Source organism: Trachemys scripta, chromosome 1 (genome assembly GCF_013100865.1).
Source record: "Trachemys scripta elegans isolate TJP31775 chromosome 1, CAS_Tse_1.0, whole genome shotgun sequence".
Classification (NCBI taxonomy): Eukaryota; Metazoa; Chordata; order Testudines; family Emydidae; genus Trachemys; species Trachemys scripta.
In genome coordinates this window covers 140237639-140249682 of record NC_048298.1, presented here as the reverse complement: position 1 = coordinate 140249682, position 12044 = coordinate 140237639, and the positions used below count along the sequence as shown (strand labels likewise).

Genomic DNA, 12044 nt, shown 5'->3' with positions numbered 1-12044 from the left:
CTTCAGGGACACCTCTTACGAGACAGTGTTATTTCAAGAGCTACAGTCTCTTCTGTAACTGGGAGCAATAGAGGAATTTCCTCACCAACACAGAGGGAAAGGCTTCTATTCCCAATACTTCCTGATTCTGAAAAAAATCTGGGGGGCCTCCATCCTACTCTAGGCCTAAGAAAGCTGAACCAAGTCATCAAAAAGATCAAGTTCAGGATGGTCTTCCTTGCTTCTGTCATTCCTTCCCTGGAGATTGGTGCGCTGCCCTCACTTTTACAAGATGCATAATTCCATGTCACAATAATTCCCTCCCACAGGAAATACCTTCTATTTGTTGTATGCACCAGCCACTATCCGTACACAGTGCTCCCTTTTGGTTTGTCATCAGCCCGGAGGGTCTTCACCAAGTGTATGTCAGTGGTAGTAGCCCACCTCCCATTTGGACATTTTCCTTTACCTGGATGATTTGAAGCTGCCCACACAGCCAGAGACCAAATCCAAGACAGTGTCATAGTCATTCTCTTGTCTATGCCTGAAACGAAATTGGAGAAGTCTCAATTACAACCCACTCAACACACACCTTTTATAGAAGCAGACTTTGATTTCACAATAGCCATGGCTTTTCTCCCAATAGAAGGGCATCAAACTATAGCTGCCCTTTCCACTGGCCTCAGATCCAGCCCTATAATGACAGCGTGTACATGTCTGCAGCTCCTAGGCCATAAGGCCTTGTGGATGTCTGTAAAGCCTCATGCCAGACTTTATCTTTGCTATATGTAAGCCTGGCTTCATTTGGTGCATTGTTCTCTCAGGCATCTTCTGGACTTGCATACCTGCCTGGATGCTTCACTATCTGGGTTGGTGGTTAGACCCAAGGATTGTCCCCAGAACTGACCTGGACTTTGGTAGCAAAAACCTCTATCAGTCATCTTCAACACAAGCTCTTTGCGGATACAGACTAACACGGCTGCTACTCTGAAACCTGACAAGCTCTTTGGTCACCTCAGGTGGTTTATATGGAGGGAAACATGTTGGAACTCAGCTGTTCATTGGGCCTGTGAGGTATTTATGCCCTCCATTGTAAACCAGTAGGTGCGACTTCCCATAGACAACACTACAGCCACCTTTTACTTGAACTAGCAGGGAGATGCAAGATCGACTCAGCTGTGCTGAGAAGCTGTTCTTCTTTGGAATCTGTGTATTCACCGCATTTCCCTGAAGGCTATTCACCTTCAGAAATACACTAGTGGATTTCCTCTGCAGAGTTTTCACAGACCATAACAGGTCAATCAGGAAGGACATCCTCCTCCAGATTTTCTGATGCTGGGGTGCCTGAAAGTTTGTTTGTTCACAGTCATCCTAAGCAACAAATACATGAGATTTTGCTCCAGGGCTGGCTGCAGTCCAGGTTCCATCACAGATACATTTCTTCTACCCTGTTCTGATCAGCTCCTGTATGTATTCCCTCTAGTTCATCTCATACCCAGAGGTCTCAGGAAGCTGAAACAGGACAAAGTATTATATCTCCTCATTGCACCAGCATGGCCAAGATAATATTGACTCACAGCTCTACATCACCTCTCCATCTGTTCACTGATAACTTTACCATTAGTGGCAGATCTGCTGTCACAGAACCAGGACAAATCTCTTCATCCAAACTTCATGTCTCCACCTTACTGCATGGCTGATTGCTGGTTGAACACTCATGAGAAACTGTGCTCCCAAGAGGTCCAAGCCATCTTGCTGAGTAGCAGAAGGAGTCCCCATGCAAATCAAAGTGGAAGAGATTTTTCTCTATGGGCATAATCCCACAAATTATCACCCTATCACACTGAAACTATGCATGTGTTGGACTACTCCTACATTTGAAATAATCAGGGCTCTCAAATAGTTCCGTGAGTTCACCTGGCTTCTATTTTAGCATTACTTCTGCCAACAGATGCCATCTTCTCTCATCCTCTTGTTTCTAGATTTTTGAAATGTCTACTTAACACTTTCTCTCCTGTATCTGCTCTGGTGCTTGTATGAGATTTAACTTTTGTTTGGTGTTGAGTCATAGGTCCCCCTTTTGAGACCATGTCGACAGCTTCACTGTCTGTGTCTATGAAGAGGGTATTTTTAGTGTCAATCTCTTCCAAGGGAGTTTCAAAACTTCAAGCTGTTCTTGCTGATCCTCTTTTTATGGCTTTCATAAGGACAAGCTGTCCCTTCGGCCATATCCTAAGGTTACGCCTAAAGTAATGTCCACTTTCCATCGAAGGTAAACCTATAACCTTCCGGTGTTTTTCCCGAAACCCCATTTATCTAAGGATAAGGAGGCACTTGTAGAGCTCTCACATATTATTTGGACCACACTCGTTTCTTTAGATCTTCCCCAAGAGTCTTTGTACCCTTTGCTGAAAGAGCTATGAGTTAACTTGTGCCATCTCAGAGAATCTCTCACTAGATTTCTGCCTGTGTCAGATTTTGCTAAAGTCTCTCCCCCCATCAAGGATAACAGCTCACTCCCCCAGAGCTCAGTCCTCCCTTTCAGCTTCCCTGAGCAATATTCTACATGCAAGGCAGCATCCTGATTGTCTGTACATAACCTTTTCTATGCATCATCACACAAGCCTCTCTTGATCAAGTCAACTTTGGCAAGTCAGTGCCACAGTCTGTTTAGATGATCCAAAGTCCCTCCATCTGAAAGGGAACTGCTGTTGAGTCAACTACAGTGGAATGTATATGTGCACTGTCACTCAAAGGAGAAAAAACTGTTATTCTTTGAGATGTGTTGTGCACATGTACATCACATGGCCCTCCTACCTTCCTTCAGTAATAGCTTTCAGAGGTGTGAAGGAACATGGCAGACACATCCCACTCCACACTACTTTCTTAAGTTCATGGAGAATAGGTCCATCAATGGCTATTAGCCAGGATGGGCAGGGATGGTGTCCCTAGTCTCTGTTTGCCAGAAGCTGGGAATGTGCGACAGGGGATGGATCACTTGATTACCTGTTCTGTTCATTCCCTCTAGGGCATCTGGCATTGGCCACTGTCAGAAGACAGGGTACTGGGCTAGATGGACCTTTGGTCTAACCCAGTATGGCCATTCTTATGTTCACACATGCTCTCACCTGACAGCATAAGGAGAGCAGGGGCGCTTGCCCCACCTCATGGCACTGCTGGCAAAAGTCTCTGACTCAAGTGCACTGGGTGCACATACACCGAGAGTGGAATGCATATGTGCACAACATCTCAAAGAACAAGAGAGTTACTGTAAGGTAAATAACTCCAGCAATAAAAATGGGAGGGGGGAGTGGCCTATTTTTTTTAAGGTCAGGTCTGAGGGATATCTAAGAGGGACTGTAAGCATGCGGGACTCACCCCTGCGGCATCTACTGCTGGTCGTCTTGGGAATTAGCTCTCCAGCCGTTGGAGGCCCTCTGCAGGTCGGTGTCCCACTACTGCTTGGCCCCTGTGTTCCTCCTGGACTCGGTGCCCTGTTGTCTGGGGTGCTGCCCCCCTGGCAGTAACCCCTCACAGCTCTGGGACTCTCCCTCCAAGGGGAACCCCCACCCACTATCCCCACTTTGCCTCAGTCTTGGCTACTGCCAGTCCTCATCTAGCCCCCATTCACTGGGGCAGACTGCAGTGTATAAGCCACTCATCACAGGCAAAGGGGTTTGGACCTGCTGCTGCTGCCCTGTGGGCTGCCCCCTGCAACCCAGTACCTAATAGGCCTTACCAGACCTGCAGCCTGGGGCTTTCCTAGGCCAGAGCTCCCCGGCTCCCTTATTTAACCAGATACCTGGTTAAGCTCCCTGCAGGCAGGCCCTTCTCTCTGAACGTAGAGAGAGACTATCTGGGCTCCTGGCTCACAGCCTCTTTATACAGGCCAGCTGTGGCCTGATTGGGGTGTGCCCCAGCTGCAGCCGCTTCCCCAATCAGCCCAGCTTTTAGAGCTCCCAGCCACAGCCCTCTCCCAGGGCTGTTTTTAACCCCTCTGGGCAGGAGCAGGCTGACTACCCCGCTACAGGGACCTATATCAAGTGTATTCTGGAAAGACAGATCTGGGAAAAGCAATTCAAAATACTCTGTCCAATACATTCATAAGAACTTTGTAAAAACATTGACCTGCTAAAGTAGTTTCCCCCGCCCCATTATTATTTTATCACATCACACCCTTCTCTGGCTCCTTCCACTGGCTCCCATATGTAATTTCATCAAATCATCATCATAAATATGCCCCTCCATACTTACATTCTTTCGCTGAGCTTCATATGACTCCCCGCCCTCTCTGCTCCACCAGTGTTGCCCTGTGCCCACACCTGTTTTTCAGCCTCGTGAACAATCTCCTCTATGACTCTCTATGTACTGGTCAACCTCCTTGAACTCATGCACAAACCCATGAGCAGGAAAGGGTGTGTGTGTGGGGAGGAAATCTACATTTTGACAAAGAAACAGCTTTCTTTTCAAAGCTGTTTGGGGTTCCCATCCACACAGACTGTCTCCTGAACCTCAGCTGGAAGTGCCTCTTGAAGAGAAAGAAGGGAGAGCAGACACCCCAAGTTATCTCCCTCTTTCTCTCTCTACCTATGGCATCCTGAAGAACAAAGGAAGCAGCATTGGACTGGGGGAGGGATCCTGACTGAAAGAAGTTCAGCCAGTAATACTGCTGAAATGTGGTGTGAGAGACCTTTGCTTTGAATTCACTCTAGGTTGTTAAGTTAGGCATTCGTTGCATTTTACTTTTATTTTCTTGTAACCAATTCTGACTTTTATGCCTCATTTATATTCACTTAAAATCTATCTTTTGTATGTAATACGTTTGTTTTATCTAAACCAGTGTGTTATTTCAAATAGAATTTCCCAAACAGGATTTGCATATATGATTTGCTATTAATAAAATGACAGATTTTATATGAGCTTGTGTTGTCTGGGAAAGAGCAGGGTAGTACAAGACATACATTTCTGGGAAAAGTCTGAGACTGGGAGTTTGCTGGTGTCACTCTTCAGTGTAATTCAAGATTGGCTGGCTGCAGCACTCATATATTATCACTGGGAGTGACTTACATGCTGGTGGCTGTGTGAGCAGGCCAGGAGTGGTTGCTGTCACAGTGAAGCAGTGTAAAAGGCACCCCAGGGTGGAGAACTGAGGTGAACCAGCTGCTCATCTGTCCAGATTGTACCCTGAGTAATGTCACAGGGAGATCACAAGGGGGACTATGCAAGGGAGGGGAGCAGTGAGTTTATATGAAGGGGCTGGTGGGCAGGTTTGGTGCATGGCCATCTTGACCCATGCCAGGAGGCAGTTGAGGAGGAAGTCTTGCAACTTTGTGGGGCCACAAATAGGGTGTGCAAGGATAAACAGGTGATAGTGGGGGAAGTGCAGCCAGAACCTCAGTAAGAAGTTCTGGAAGAGCCAAAAGAGAGCTGCAGTCTGATGCACATTTGCATAGAGTGTACCAGGGTCTCCTTCTTGCTGTAGAAGAGTCCATGGATTTGATGAACCATGCCAAATGCACACCCATACTCATGGATCCATGAAGGAGCCACCACCTAATATCCCCAGCAGGCCATAGAACCAGAGTCGAGTACAGGCTGCCCCACCAGGACTCCCCGCCCTCCACAGGTGGCAACAAGTCCCACCACTTGATATTAGGGTGGGACAGAAAGACAAGAAAGTGGATGGTATGGAGCATGAGTGTGTACAGATGTTCTCTGGGTGCAGTCCAAATATGGACCGGCTGGATATAGTTCCTCCAACTCAGGTGGCATGGTGGGGGGCAGCCAGGTTGGCTCACAGGATAGGGGTCCAATGACAAACTTTGGAGGGCCAGAGGTGAGGAGTAGGTGGGAAGCATCCTATGGAAGACTTTCCCCCTTGATGGCCGCTATGGAGCTGGTTGCTGAAACTAGATCCTGTAGAGGGCCTGGTAAAAGACCAACAGCTCAGAGAGGTCTGGAGGGAGACGCCTCAGGTGGAGATAAAAAAAGTGCTACTGGTCATATTGGAGCCCTCAGAGGTGGCAGAAGATGGCTTGCACTAGCATGTTCCAAGCTGGACTATAAGCACCATAAAGGAGTTTATGCAGTGCCTAAGGGTAAAATGTGTGGACCTGACTGCAGATACAGGACAGGGTCTGGTCTGTGTTCTCCCAGGGAAGGCTCAGGGCACCCACAAAGCCCCAATGCACTCCAACCAGAAAAACTTGATGATCTTCTGATAAAGACTGGCAAGAGGCCCCAGAGGCGGGCTCAGGGTATTGAATTGGTGCCCCAGCACGGACAGGACTAGCTGGTTGAATCACCAGCACCCTCCACCAAAGGGTGGAGCAACCCCATCCACCTCTGCAGCTGGTCAGACACCCTGGCCCCCAGATAAATCCAATTGTCCCACAGGGAGGATTCACTGGCAGAAAGGTACTCTCCAAGGTTGGCACGGAGCATGGATGGGAGGGAGCCCACCTGCCATCCATCCCCATCAGGCCAGAGCTCTTGACCCAGTAGATTCAAGCAGAGGAGGCTGCCAAATAGATGGCTTGGCAAGCCTCTGCCCACACTCGTGCACCTTGTGGCTCAGGACCTGGGAGTTCATCATCGGCATATGCCAACAGGACCACCTGCAAGTCCTGCTCTCAAAGCACCAACCCTCTCATCCTCTTCTGGAGGAGATGGAGGAAGGGCTTGATGGCTGTGGCATACAGCGAGCAGCCTGCATGCTCCTCTCGACTGAGGGTGACAGGTTTTGTCAAGGCTCGGTTAAGCTTGATCAGACACTGCAGAGGCATGCAGCACTTGGAAAAACCCCATAAAGCAAACACTGAAGCTGAACACCTGCAGAATGCCCAGGAGATACCAGTGATCCACCCTGTCAAACGCATCTCCTCATCTATGGACAGGATGGCAAATGACAGACCATCTTTACATGCCATATGGAGACAATCCCGGGACTGATAGGCAGATTCTTGAATATGGCCTGCCTGGGACAGCGTAGGTCTGGTTAGGGTGAATCATATCCGTCATCACAGACCCCAGCCATAGCGAGATGGCTTTTACTATGACATTATAGTCCATCCCGAGGAGTGATACTGGGTGCCAATTCCTTAGGTTGCAGAGGTCCCCCTTTTTGAGCAGCAAAACAAATACAGCAGGGGTGGGCAAAGAACAGCCCTGGGGCCACGTGCAATCCTTCAGACATTTTAATCTGGCCCTCGAGCACCCGCTGGAGAGCAGGGTATGGGGCTTGCCCCACTCCTTGCGTACTGTGGCTCCACGTAGCTCCTGGAAGCAGGAGCATGTCCCCCCTCCGGCTCCTACACGTAGGGGCAGCCAAGGGGCTCTGCACACTGCCTCCGCCCCAGGGGCCACCCCAACAGCTCCCATTGGCCGGGAACTGCCTTGCCATGCCTCCAGGTAGGAGCCAGAGGAAGGACATGCCAATCTTGGTCACCCATGCTGACTGTATGGAATTCATTCCACAGGACCCCACGAAGATCATTGTCACTCAGATCCAGGGTGAAGTGGCTGGTGTAGAAAGCCCTGGCCCTTTCCCGCTTCTCGGCTGGATCTTTAAGAGGGGTGCTGTTCTTTACCAGGAAACACATGATGTGCTTTTTGGCATCCTTCTTTCTCGCCAGGGCATAGAAAGAGTGAGAAATGCACTCCATCTCCCAAAGGAACTGGATGCAGGATCAAACAACAATGCCCCGAGCATGATAGTTGTTGAGGGCCCGAAGATCATCCCACTTCTCCTGACACTCTCTGAAGAAGGATAGGTCCCTGAAGTGAGAGGCCAAGTGCCTGTCCATCTCCCAAACCTGCTCCAATTGCTCCATAACTACACCCTTCTGTTGACTGCCCCGAGTGTAGTCACAGCAGGAGAGCTGGGCACTTACTTTCCCCACATCCCAGCACCTCCTCCTCAAGGGAAAGACATGTCTCTGCCCCCACCTGGCCAGCCAGAACACATGGAAGGATGCCATGAAGCACCGGTCCAGTAGGCCAGTCCCAGCCACTCAGGTGTCAATGAGACCATAATGGCCACCAAGTGATGGTCCAAAAATGGCACAGGCCTGACACTGAAGGAGTGGGCCTGGAAGATGTTAAACCTGGAACATAAAAGCAGTCCAGCTGGGAGTGGCACAACCAAGTGTACTCTACCTGGACATAAGTAAAAGTGATAGAGTTGTCTGGAGGATAGTCATGGCAGACGTCCACCAGGGAGTGATGGTCAACAATCTCCTTGAGGACATTTGTGGTAGCCTGGCACTTCTCTTTCCCAATGCAGTCCTGCATGTTCAGGACAGTGTTCAAGTCCCCACCCAGGAGGCACTCATGAGGATCCAAGGTGCTGAGGAAGGTAGACATCTGCAGATAGAACCATACCCACTCTGGGCCTGGCATCATGGCATATATATGAACAAAGATGAGGATCAGCCCCCTCCACACAGACCTGGAGGTTTCTAAATAAGGGACTGACAGGTTGATAGTTTGTTTTGCATAATTAATTTCAATTTTAAACGGCATTACAGCTGGTTTTAACTTTTTTTGTTTATGTAACTTAGTTAATAAGTTCCTAAAGTTTGCCATGAAACTAACAAACCAAGGTCTCTGGATACCAAATCCCAAACCTTGTTTAAAACTATTTTATGTTGGACAGTTTCAGAGTAGTGTTAACACCTTTAACTCTTTGGGCCCATAGCATTTCATCTAAATTAATACATTTTTTGTGCCCCTGGGAGGGCTTAAAGATTTAATATATATTCGGCCATTGGTTTACTTAGCAAACAGAACAGATGGATGATTTCAGAGTTGGCTTGAAAGCAAAGGTTGAAAATTATTAGGAATTCAAAGAGTGACACACTTTTTCCTTTCAGTGCTATAAGGATTTACTTTCATTTTGTTTGACACTTTTTAATATTTCCTTATTTAAATAGTGTTTTATTTCCTTTTCCCCTTTTTATTTATGATCTGTGGGGGTTTTTCCCTTGTGTTTTGACTTTGAATGTTGGTGCACCATTTGCTTTCTTGAAGTCCGTAATATTTGTAATCCAGTGTCTTCTCCAGAAAGACCTCTCAAAAGAGCAAAGTAAGTAATGGAACTCCTGCTGGTGCTCCAGAAGTCCAGGGAGATATGATTTCTTTACCATCAGGTGTAACCCCTTTAAAAGATTATTCAAATTGTTCAAGCAGTTTTAGTTCTGAGGCTGTTCACCCCTTATAGTAGCTAATTCAGGTGGATGGGACAGATAAGGATTTGTTGGAGAAGGAGTTGGAAATTTTGTCCTGGGTGTATACGAGAGTGATCCCAGAGATGCAGATTCTGTTGAGGTATGGCTCGCACATAAACAAAAGTTATATTTGTTTGAGAGTAATTATGCACTTTTGTAAAAGTACTGGTTAAGTAAAAAGGAGAAACAGTTGATTGCTGTTTGTGCAAGGTTTGGCAGCTAATACCTCTTCATCAGCCTGATGCATAGAGGTCAGTTACACCGTCCAGTTCCTAAGAAACAGATTATATTAGAGAATTGTAGGTTGAGAGGAAGAGTAGGTATACTTCAAACAGAACCAGAAAGGATGTTGAGAGAAAAAGGTGAGGAATTGGCTTTTATGAAGGGGATTTTGAAGGTGGCACAGGAAGGACTGGCCAAAAGAAACTCTGGGTACATTAATTTGGACTCTCAAATGAATGTGTTGAAAAGGAAGGAGAGAACGTGACTCAGGGACCCCTTCATGTCAATAGGCAGAGAGCACAAGGTGCATAGGGTTTTGCAGGGATCCCCTGGGTCAGAAATATGCATAGTAGTTCATCAAAGGCTGGCATGGGATGTCTGTACTGAGACACAGTAGCTCATCCTCATAATCACTGCAAAATGTATGGATGGCTGGATAATATTTAAGCAGTTGTGTATCTATATGGAAAATTATGTTCTTATTAGATGACATACCTCAGAAATGTTCCTTTCAGGCAGGAGGTAACAGATGCTAATCTCTCTGGCCATTTGGGTATTGTATGCCTCACATTGTATGCTTATCTGCATACTAAGTCAGTTGCAAAATGAAAGATTGTGAAATCTTTTTAAAATAAAAGAAAGAAATCCATAGGATGAAACATATAGCCGGGGGCATCCTGTTTATGATTAAGACAAAGGTTAGAACTAATATCTTGCGTGAGGGGGTGGCAAAGAAACAACAAATTCTTCATCTGGGAATCAAGCTGAAAATGTACTTGTCTCGTGAACAGAGGATCACAGCCAGCCTGGCTGTAAAGCACTGCTAGGATTTGGGGTGAGCAATATTTAACAATACATGAGAGTATCTTGTTAATGAAGTCTAGGCTCTAGAACATGTGTTAAGATTGTTTTATATGTAACCATTTGTATCCAATACTTCTACTTCCTACTGCTTGAATCTCAGTGCTTTGTCCACCCAATTTAGGCTTAATCAGTTTTTGCCTTTATTTATACAACTTCAGATATTATAAGTGACAGTAATTCTATCTGAACAGACAAGATGGAATTGGTAAGTGGCCCAAGTTACCACACTCCAGGGCACCAGCAAGTCCTCCTAGAATTCTTGATGATTGTCATCTCCTCTGATCCTTCAGTCCCATTCTTTGGTTACTGGTCTGGTGTTTCTTTAATTTGGGCTGTCTTCATTTGGGTCTTTTATATATTTTTATGTTACAGAGTGGATAAAAATGACTTAATCAGCTTTTAACTGAACACCCCTTTCTTTTTAATGAAAGCTGGACATTACATATTGTGACAAAGTTCCTCGTCTACCGCTTATTGGCAGATTTGCTCACCTCAGAGATCTTCCCCTCTGGTGGAACCCACAGGCTGGGTCAATTCCTCCTGTGTCTGATCAGGAGTTGGGAGGTTTGGGGGGAACCCGGGCCCATCCTCTACTCCGGGTTCCAGCCCAGGGCCCTGTGGACTGCAGCTGTCTATAGTGCCTCCTGTAACAGCTGCATGACAGTTACAATTCCCTGGGCTACTTCCCCATGGCCTCCTCCAAACACCTTCTTTATCCTCACCCCAGGTCCTTCCTCCTGGTGTTTGATAATGCTTGTACTCAGTAATTCAGCAGCGCACCCTCTCACTCTCAGCTCCTTGTGCCTCTTGCTCCCAGCTCCTCACACATGCACCACAAACTGAAGTGAGATCCTTTTTAAAACCCAGGTGCCCCAATTAGCCTGCCTTAATTGATTCTAGCAGCTTCTAATCAGCTTGTCTGCCTTAATTGTTTTCAGAACATTCCTGATTGTTCTGGAACCTTCCCTGTTACCTTACCCAGGGAAAAGGGACCTACTTAACCTGGGGCTAATATCTGCCTTCTATCATTCTCCTGTAGGCTTCATCTGCCCACTTCCTGGATCCCAATAGGATCACTCTCCTGTAGCCATCTGGCCTGATCCTGTTTCAGTATGCACAAGCCTCATTACCCAATTTCTGCACTTTTGCTGCTGGTTTTGCTGTTTCTGAATCACATTGTTTTATGTCACCCTGTTCCTGTGCATTCCCAGAAAGAAGGGATTTTATATTTATCATTATATGCTTGTATCTCTCTCATTCAGCTTCCAACATGACGTTACTTATAGTGCCAGTAACAATATTATTTTAAAGAAATCAGCAATTTATATCAAAGAAGAACTTCCAAGTGCGCACTCAAGCCAGACAAGACCTCGGCCTAAGTGTTACCTTACTTAAACTCATTCACTATCCATAATTACAAACCATTAAAATAAAACTAACGACACTTTCAGTCTCACCATTAGCAACCCTTCATTTTTGTTTCAGTAGATGACTGGGTAACAGGGTTTCCACTCACCACTAGCACACCTCCTTGTGTCTTGGAAGGTAGCTCTCACTGCATCAGGTACCCCCTTGGTGCTCGTTGCTTGCTCTGTTCTTCTGGTCCTCTGACTAGGTCACCATTTATCCCACCCTTTCTGGAGTTACAAAGTCAAACAGCACAACTGTCCACATGCTGTCTCCAGACAGTGTTCTGTCCCAGCTAGGTGGTCTATGCCACTATACCAGTGGGTGGCAGGGAAACCCAGCCCC

At 46.8% G+C, this 12044-nt stretch overlaps 1 long non-coding RNA gene across 1 annotated transcript; it reads right to left on the bottom strand.

The window, feature by feature from the left end:
* Positions 1-325: 325 nt before the first annotated feature.
* LOC117886123 lies at positions 326-11948 on the bottom strand. Its single transcript, XR_004647884.1, has 2 exons — positions 11809-11948; positions 326-523 (listed from the first exon to the last, which is right to left on the bottom strand). It is a non-coding gene; the product is annotated as an uncharacterized LOC117886123 (long non-coding RNA).
* Positions 11949-12044: the final 96 nt, after the last annotated feature.